This window comes from Azolla caroliniana, unplaced genomic scaffold (genome assembly GCF_043228905.1).
Source record: "Azolla caroliniana isolate FFs.n. ecotype wild unplaced genomic scaffold, voAzoCaro1.0.p SCAF_16, whole genome shotgun sequence".
Classification (NCBI taxonomy): domain Eukaryota; kingdom Viridiplantae; phylum Streptophyta; class Polypodiopsida; order Salviniales; family Salviniaceae; genus Azolla; species Azolla caroliniana.
Window position 1 is genome coordinate 16,257,970 of NW_028230451.1, and position 9,894 is coordinate 16,267,863.

Genomic DNA, 9,894 nt, shown 5'->3' on the forward strand with positions numbered 1-9,894 from the left:
GATCCGACGACGATCTACTACGACAACCTCAGCAGTATCCAGCTCGCGAAGAACCCCGTCTTCCACGCACGGACCAAGCACATTGAGGTGCATTACCATTTCGTCCGTGAGCGTGTCCTTTCCGGTGAAGTCGAACTTCATTACGTGCCGACGGATCGACAAACTGCCGACATCTTCACAAAGCCTCTTGGTCTGGACAAGTTGCGGCAATTCTCAGGTGCGCTCGGGTTGCGTCACCTCGATGTGCCAAACTTGAGGGGGAGAACAGTCCCGAACGACCAAGCAAGGCAGCAGGAAAGGAGCGGAGACCGCGACACCGAGTCCGAGTCGGTTGACTCGGTTGTCGAGTTCGACTTCGGATTGGCTGAAGAGGCCGAGGGCGGACCCGCGGAAAAGTCCGAAAGCGGATAGAAGGGGAGCAATCGAAGGAGAAAGCCGAAGCCAACCACGCATAGGGCAGATGACGCCATCGAGGGTGAGAAGACCGAAGACGAGTTGGAGACAGCCAACTCGGACGAGAGCGAAAACCGATCGGGGGTAGCCGAGTCGGTTTGGATGTTTGATTCAGATACGTTGAATCAACCGCGACCCAAGCGGAAGAAAAGGCAGCAGGAGAAGCGTCAACACCGCAACAGCAGAAGAGCTGATAAGGGCCGCATGAGCTGACAAGCCGACCGGAAGGGTCGAAGCGCGCGGAGTCGAACAGGTCGAGGAGTGCGAGCGAGGCATGAAGCCAGGAGGAACCAGAGCTGTGAGCCCGAGGATCCCGAAGAGCCTCGAGTTGAGCTTGAGGGGGAGTGTTGAGAGACAAGCTCAACATCGGCCGGATCGGCTGAAGAAGCCGAGGACCGGATCGGTTGGGACCGATTGGTTAGGCCAAGTGCGTAAACCGGGAGGTCGTTAGGAAAGATATTCTGTGAGGAATATATTTGGTAGTTAGTATAGGAGCTCTTGATGAGCATTGAAGTACTGTCAGTACTTCTGTCAGTTCTTTTAGGACTTGTATAAAAGTGTTCATTGAACACACATTTGAATATAGAGTGGTGTATAGAGATTGTGTACTTCTGCTATATTTTTTGTGTCTTCTCTCTCACTCTCTCCCGCGTATACCGTGTAAGCTCAAGCTCTCCATTGAACCTAAGTGTTCTCCCTTCTGTTCTGTCTTTATACTTGCTTCCGCACGGTACTTTCTACAAAGAACAACTGCACCAAGCACAAGCCCAATTAGAGGAAAGAAGAGAACAGATATTACAGCAGGAATCAACAAGCAGACCTTTATGGTCGGATTCAGATTTGCAACAAAAGTTGGAGCAAGCAGAAATAGCACGCAGAGAAGCCGAAGCTTGGGCAGAGAATGCTAAAACCAGATCCAGGAGAATAGAGGATCTGTTACAATTGGCAAAGCAAAGGTTGGGAAATGCTTAGACGCTAAGGATAAATTGATCCAAAAATTACGCAAGCAGAATGCCGAACAAGTCGAGGAATTGGAAGAATATGTGAAAATTCAAGAGACTTGTTTTACAACACAATTGGATGGAAAAGACAAGTTGTTGGAAGAAATCAATGACAAATTTAATTGGCAACAGGAGGAATGGGAGATAGTAAGGGAAGATATGGAAAGATGGTGTACCGAAGTTGAGAATGTGGCCAAAAGAAGAAGACTTGACTGGTTAATAGCACAAGGCCAGTTGTTGCAGATAGAGGTAAGAAGTAATGCACAAATCAATGATCTACAGAGAGCACTAGCAGCAGAACAGTTTCGGGCAAGTATAACTTAGGAGAAAATTAGAGCTATTCTCAAACGCCACAAGATTAATACTTTGAACATGGTAAAAGAGTCAATGGATAAGAGTTGGCAAACCTGGTTGGCTCAAGCAGTTCAACTTCAGCTGTTACGTGTCAACAAGGAAAATAGGAAAGCTCAAGGCCAAGGATTTTTCAAAATGTCGGATGAGGCAATATCAACCGTTCAAGAGGATATTGCCAAAGATTTATATGAGATGGCAACTGTTCATAGGGAAGAAGCTACTCGAATCATGCAAGAATTCGACAAACATGATGTCAATATTGCTGTCCACTTAGACAACCTTGCAGTTGAGTAGCGACGCCAAACTCCAGTACGCAGAGCACCGGAAACGGCGGAACCAAGACCATCGACAGAAGATACAAACAAGGACGACACCAAAGACAATGAAGACAAAGACAAAGACGAGGAAGACAAAGATGAAGACGACAACGACGAAGCTGAAAATGAAGGGGACGACCACGAGCAACAGTGGGAACCTTCATTGTTTGATATTCTACAAGATGACGATGAGGAGGAGTAAGACGAAGACCTGCCTTCAGACTAGCAAGAGTGAAGGAGTACCGTGGGTTCGCCGGGCAAAGCCCTGGCCCACAGGCATGCCAAGTGTTACCCGGACAAGTGGCAAAATGTCGGAGTCGGAAAATAAGAAAAATCGGAGTCGGAGTTGGAGTCGGAGTGGGGTCACGGATCGATGAATGAGTAGACCGAATTAAAATTAAATCCGAGAGTATAGTTAGTTATAAATTTTGTAATTCTTGCCAAGTATGGCAGTAGGTTTTCTTGATGAGAAAGACCTTCGGTTTACCTATAAAAGTAACCGAAGGCATTGTAAAAATCTATCGTTTATTTAGTAATATAAAGTTTAGTTTAGGAAATCTCTGTGTACGAAGCGTCTTGGCTATTTATTTCCTTTCTGTGAGAACTATATTACATAAGTAACGATCTCGATGTCTGTTTTCCATCGATAAGTTTACAACTATGTAATATATATTCGTCTAACCACAACTTCATGATAGAACGTTTGGCAAGCAACGTTTGACTTATACTGTATCGGCAAAGTAGTGATTTTTGACCGAATAACAATGCTAAACCACACGCTCTGATTCTTGTGTAGCAGAAGAGATGTGTGCAATGTGTGTGCACGTGTGTGTGTGCGCATGTGGAAAGAGGAGAAGAGATGAGAGAGAAACACAAGATAGATAAACCAGAGAAATGAAATACTCAAGGAGAAGAATATGTATATTAACAAGGAGAATATGAGATACAAAAATGTAGCATTACAAGGCGTCACAACTAACACTCTATAAAGTAGGAGGGTGCTTTATAGAAGGTCACCCTCTCTCTCGTAGGGAATGTGAAGACTCATTCGTCGTGGGGAATATGGAACTCATTAGTTATGTGTCATAGAATATAATACTATGACACATAGGTAATGTGTTCCCACACAATGCTAGGTTGAGCTTGATTCCCAACAACATAAATAGCCTAAAAGATAGCATGTCCAAATGGGACAGTGTGAATACGTCTAGTATGTAATTGTATTCGAGAAATGCCTTGAATCTGGGTAGAGTTTCTAGGCCACTATGTCCTCTTTTGCGTAAGATTAAGAAGGATCTCATAAAATCCTAATGGTGCAAGATTGAAACACAAAATGAGCGATCCAAACTAAGCCATCTTGTCTTGCTTTTATAGAAAATCGCTCCTAATTTTGGTATTTCATGCTTTTATTCCCTTTTTTATTTGAAAATGAAACGAGTCTAAATAGTCGTAAATTAAAGCCAAGCTATAAAGGTTGAAAGTCTGCAAATATAGTGCAAAGTCCATGGCTCTAACCACTAGGTCATTGGCCTTTATTTATTATAATTATATTTTCACAATATATAGATGTATAGTCCTGCACCCCTTTTCTACCCTTTTCTACCTTTTCGCCACAAATCATTACAACCGTGGTTTGGTGCATCGGGAACAAACTCAATTAAAGAGTCACTAATAATCCATGATGTTAGTGTGTTTTTCACTTACATCATATTGAACCCTATCTTATTGAGGATGTGCGATGCTTAAATCGAGTTAGACATTTGGCTTCTGTACGATCACTCAAGTTTTGAAATTTGTATCATTTTAGTTGGTTTTCATTGTTTTTGTCTCCCTTTCTATGTCTTCGTTGGATATTAGTTAAGAACTCACCTTATATTGGATGGCAGGAAACCAAGTTTGACAATCAAACTCGCACATACATAGCTTTTACAAAATAGTAAAAATAGTTGAGCATGAAAACGTAATGTACAAGAGGAAGAAGATTCCGTTCTATGTGTATGGATGCCGCAACAAGGTTTTTATAAATATTCTTAGAGATGAGGAGCCATCACGAGTGTTATTGAATAGTCCATGCAAATCACATGGTTTACTTCTTATTTTGTTTTATATGGATGATCACTGAGCTCTAGGGAGTCCATGTATTCCTCTGAAGTTGCGATTTTCATGTATTTATACGATGTCTTGCCACTGAAAATAGATTTCCTGGACCTACTCATCATCGTGGAGGTGCTTCCGGAGTTCCAAGTACCCAGGGCTATGTTGAACCTGCACTCCCACGATAAGATCGGCCTCCGCTTATCAGCCTTAATCTCCTCGGATTCTGGAGTAAGTTTGGGCGTTTTACTGAAGATCCAAGCATCCAAAGAGCCGTTTTCCATGTGTTCATACACGAGGAGCTTGTGCGTGTTACCTTCGAGGCAGAAGCCAACCAAGCGAACAAGTTGAAGGTGGTGAGTCCGGCCCAGAATTGAGACCTCGGCTATGAACTCTTTGTTGCCCTGTTGACCTCCATCGATGAGTTGCTTCACAGCTATGGGAGTGCCATCCTCCATAGCTCCTCGGAAGACGTTGCCGAAACCACCACCACCAAGCGGGTCAGAGAAACCACAAGTGTATTAGTGCATCTCCTTCCATGTGAATCGTCGGGGCTTTGAGTCCAGAAGGGAGTCACCAAGGAGCTCATTTTCAATCTCATAATCTTCCAGTTTTCTAGCTTTTAATCTTCGTCTCCTGTGCACATATCCTGCACCCACTAATATGGCGATAATTACAAAGACACCTAATGCCACTCCTATTGCGATGTACCGACGAGTCAAATGTAAAGAAACACTTGGGTAGTTTACGAATTTCAAGTATCCTGTGAATTCCTCAATTCCAGTGAATATGATGGTGGCTACAGGACCCTGGATGAGGAAACAAGAACCATTCGGTTTTGACTCCCACAATGCGGCCGTGCAAGTGCAGTTGTTGTTACAGAGCTGCCACCAGTCTTCAGCATCGATTCTCGTGTGATTGGGAGGGAGGAATGCATTGGAGAAGTAGCTGGCCCCTGTTATGATTGAACCTCCATCGCCGCAAGAAAAAGGGTGTGGTTCCATTTTACTATCTCCCTCCTTGAACTTGCAGCCTAATTTGGAGTTCTTGTCGGGATTTATAGAACCGCTTTTGGAGAGACTGGCAAATTCTCTAAAAACCGCAGTGCTAATGGCATATCTGGTATCATTGACTGTGTATGCATGAAGGTCTCCATCACTCCCCAGCCTGAGGAATGTGGCAAACGTTATGTTGAAGCTGACACCACGCATACCAAGTTAGAATATAAAATAAAGTATAATATTAGGAGTAATAAATAAATAAAGTAATAAATAAATATTCCTAAAATACCCTCATTTATAAAAACGTTTTGTAACCACCCTTTCTCTTTGATATACACATTGTAACCAATATGATGTGAGAAATACAACTATTGGTTCTTGATCTCTCTCTCTCTCCCTGTTATCTTCTTCCTATCTCTTGTGTTATTGCTTGATTTCTTACATGGTATCAGAACTAATTTAAAGACATCAATCAAAACACAAAACATTTTGTTCTTGGATTGATCCGGACGATCTAAGCAAGATGGAGTTCGAAGAAGAAATCAGAAAACCTATCCACATCCACATCAAACAATCATCATCCTGCAAATCCATCAAGTATGGTAAGAAAATATGTAGTTGAGAAACTAACTACTCACAATTACAGGATGTGGAAGACACGGATGGAGTTGATAATGGAGCGTAATAATCTAAAAGATATAATAGATGGTTCCATGAAAATGCCTGAACAAGAACCAGGGACGAGCATGTGGAAAAGTAGAGACCTCGACGCTAGTATGGAGATAATAATGCACTTAAGTGACGAGCAAGTCGATTATGTTCGAAACTTGCACACAATAAATGAAATGTGGGAGTATTTGCAAAAGATTCATCAACCATCTGACGAAACAACTAAATTTTTTTCATTCAGATCATTAATGAATTTACAGATAAAAGAAGGTGAACAAATCGACACATTTATAATGAAGTGGCAAAAGCAATTAGACACAGCCATCTCTTCAGGCAATAATATCAATGAAATGTCCAAATGTGAGATTTTGTAAGTATTCATAGTGAAGATAAAAATCTAAATTTACAGAATTTAGTAGGAAAGTTAAAGCAGGATGAACTACGAAGGAAAAGAACAAGTTCACAACATGAGGCTAGCCACATGGCCATGGCAGCCTCCATGAGAAATAATCGAGGCAACTTTGTGAAGCAGAAATTTCAACGGTTTCCAAATAACCAGAAGTTTCAACAAAAGAACAAATCAAATGGAATGGGAGGCTTGACGATATCTACGATCACATGTAGGTATTGTAATAAACAAGGTCATATTGAAAAAGATTGTAGAAAGAAGCAATTTGATCTTAAAAGAAAAGGAAAAAAGTTTTATCCACAAATTCATAGTGCATCAATTCAAAATGATAATGTGAACTATTGTGAAGAAGATGAAGACAATAATTTTATACAAGATTTTAGAAGTGATGCTAATGAAAGTCAAGTGAATGAAAAGAAAGGTAATGACAACCTTTGGTTCTTCGACACCGGGGCGACACATCATTTAACAAATAATAGAAATCTTCTACATAACTACTGCCCTCTTCCACAAGCACTCCAAGTGACATTCGGCGATCATGGCACAAAAGTCGCGATTGGCAAAGGGGAAGTACACTTATCTCTAAACAAATCAAAGACAGTAAGCATTCCAAATGTTTATTATGTTCCAGGTGTAATGAGAAACTTAATATCTGTAAGTGAAGCAACAAAAAATGAAACAAGTATACAATTCAATAATAATTTTGCCATTATTTCTCATGAATTACCCAACCCAAAGACGATGAAGACTGGTCAAGTTCATAAATTATTCGAAGGAATTCCAACAAAGTCATTTAGCTATATATCTATATGCGAGGGATGCATCTACGGCAAGCAGTGTCGACAAAAGTTTCCAATAAGCAAACAGAAAAGGATGGAAAGACCACTACAACTCATTCATTCAGACTTATGTGGACCTATGCAATCTGTATCAATAGATGGTAACAAGTATTTTATTACATTCATAGATGACTACACAAGATTCACAATCTTATACTTTTTGAAGAAGAAATCTGGAGCATACAATGCATTCACAAATTATAAAGCATATGTAGAAAACCAATGTCAACATAAGATTTCGACTATTCGTACTGACAATGGAGGGGAATATTTTAGTGATGAATGGAACAATTTTTGTAAAGAAAATGGAATAAGACATGAACATACTGTACCATACAACCCGCAACAAAATGGTGTAGCTGAGCGCAAGAATCGGGCGCTCCTAGATGGTAGTCGAAGTATGCTTCAAGTAGCTGAATTGCCTCTTCGATTTTGGCAAGAAGTAGTTGCGACTGCTTGTTACCTGCAAAATAGATCTCCACATAAGATATTGGGTCTTCAAACACCACATTCACTCTGGTTTAAGCAGAAACCTAACCTTGGTCACCTCCAAGTGTTCGGTTCGATCGCCTACAGTCATATACCTGCAGATAAACGGAAGAAGTTAGATCCACACACTAGAAAATGCTTTTTTATTGGATATGGTGAAGCTTCCGGAGTTAAAGCATACAAGCTATTTGATCCTCATACACAAAAGTTTTTCTATAGTCGATTAGTTATCTTCGATGAGATTAGTTTACTTCAACAACAAAAACAACATGAGGTATGCGATTTTAAACACAACTTGAGGATTAATGATCTAATTACTCCAAATGTTTCACAAGGAGTTTCGGGAACCAGTTTGAAAATCAGAAACATGCAGATGTTCGAGCAGAAGATGAGGAGGAAGGAGTAATGCATTACTTGTACACTAATCTGACCTACCCTAACAAGAAAGGATTAAGATCACCATACAAAGAAGATTTACACGATCACATAGGAAATGAAGACATACACGACATGCAGGCTACAGATGATGAAAAGAAAGATCCTCCAAATCGCAAAACTTATAAAGATATATTGGTGAAAGAGTTAGAAAAGGTGCCTAACAAAGATGGAAGTCGATGGCGAAGAAAGAATCCTGAAAGCAGACAGAATGAAGAAGTCGAATTCATTCATTGCTCCCCTACATCAACATTTCTGATGAATCCACATGAAAGTGGTCATTTTCAACATGATAGGCATGATGATTCTCCACAAATTCAACATTCCCTACAAAATCAGAGCGACGATCAACTTCATGATGAGCAAGTGGGCCACCCTCAAAATCGGCTCAGTCATGACCAGAACGACCTGCAGGTCGACCCCCATCAACACGGCCATCAGAAGCACGATTAGAATCAACATGACCATCATCAGCTCAGCAATCAGCACCTCGATGATCATCAACGCCGCCAGTAACAGCTCGGCCACCATCAGCACAGCTACCACCAGTACGGCCACCATCAGAACGACCATCAGCAGCAGAATCAACGACCTCCTAATCATCAACATAATCAGCAACAAAATTAGCAGCGTAATCATCAACATAATCAACAACACATTCAGAAGCAAAATCAGTATCCTCATGATCAGAGGTATAATCAGCAAGAAGATCAGCAACCTTGTGATAAATGGGAGAATATGAAGCAACATCGTGGCCATCGACAGCACGATCAGCAACAGGAAAGGTGCGGCCAACAGCAGGAGAAGCGTGGCCACCAACAGGAGATGCTCGATTTGCAGCTAGAAGGCGGTGGCGACAAAGGCCTGGAGCAGATGGAAACGCCATTGCAGAGAAAGAGCAAGGATTCGAGATGTGGAGCGAGTCCTTATATAGCTGCAGACACGGCTTTGGAGCGCGCCAACTCTTCCCGCTTTTCCAATTCAGTTGAGCAACTCGTTGCTCAACGTCATTCTTTAACACCCTCTCACCCATTCACACCTATTCAATTCATACCTTTAACCACAAGACAAAGTGTATATGATAGTTCTCAACTAACTTTAACTCACCCACATATAGGTTCCACACCACATGCATCACCTAATGTCAATATAGTTTCTTCTCCACTCGACACTTACCCAACAAATGAAGATTTCGATGATCAACCTCAACCAATCAAGCAAAAATTTCGTAATATTTACAAAATTATGGAAGCCACGCGTCCATTTGAAGCACTTATGGCCGACTTGGGACCGGAGCCTATTGACGAGTTTGAAGACGATGATGGTGATATTCCACTTGAAGACATAAATCTCACTCCAAAAGCAGCCCTCAATGGTTCTGAGAGTGAAATGTGGAAGTCGGCGATGCAAACGGAGATGGATGCTCTCATGCGAAATAGAACGTGGACTTTGGTTCCACGACCGAAGAATCGCAATGTCATATCTAGTAAGTGGGTACTTACGAAGAAGAAGGATGCACATGGTGTAGTGACGAGATATAAAGCTCGTGTCGTCGCTCGTGGTTTTTCACAAATTCTTGGTGTGGATTTTAAAGAAACATTTGTGCCAACACTAAAAATGGTTCCATTACGAACCATGCTTGCTTTTTTGGCCGGTTTTAATCTCGAACTTCACCACATGGATATCGAAACTGCATTTTTACATGGTGAATTAAATGAAGAAATATTCATGCAACAACCGCCGTTTTTTGAAGATTCAAAATTCCCAAAGTATGTTTGTAAGCTTCATAAGTCATTGTATGGTTTGAAACAATCTCCACGAATGTGGCACCAC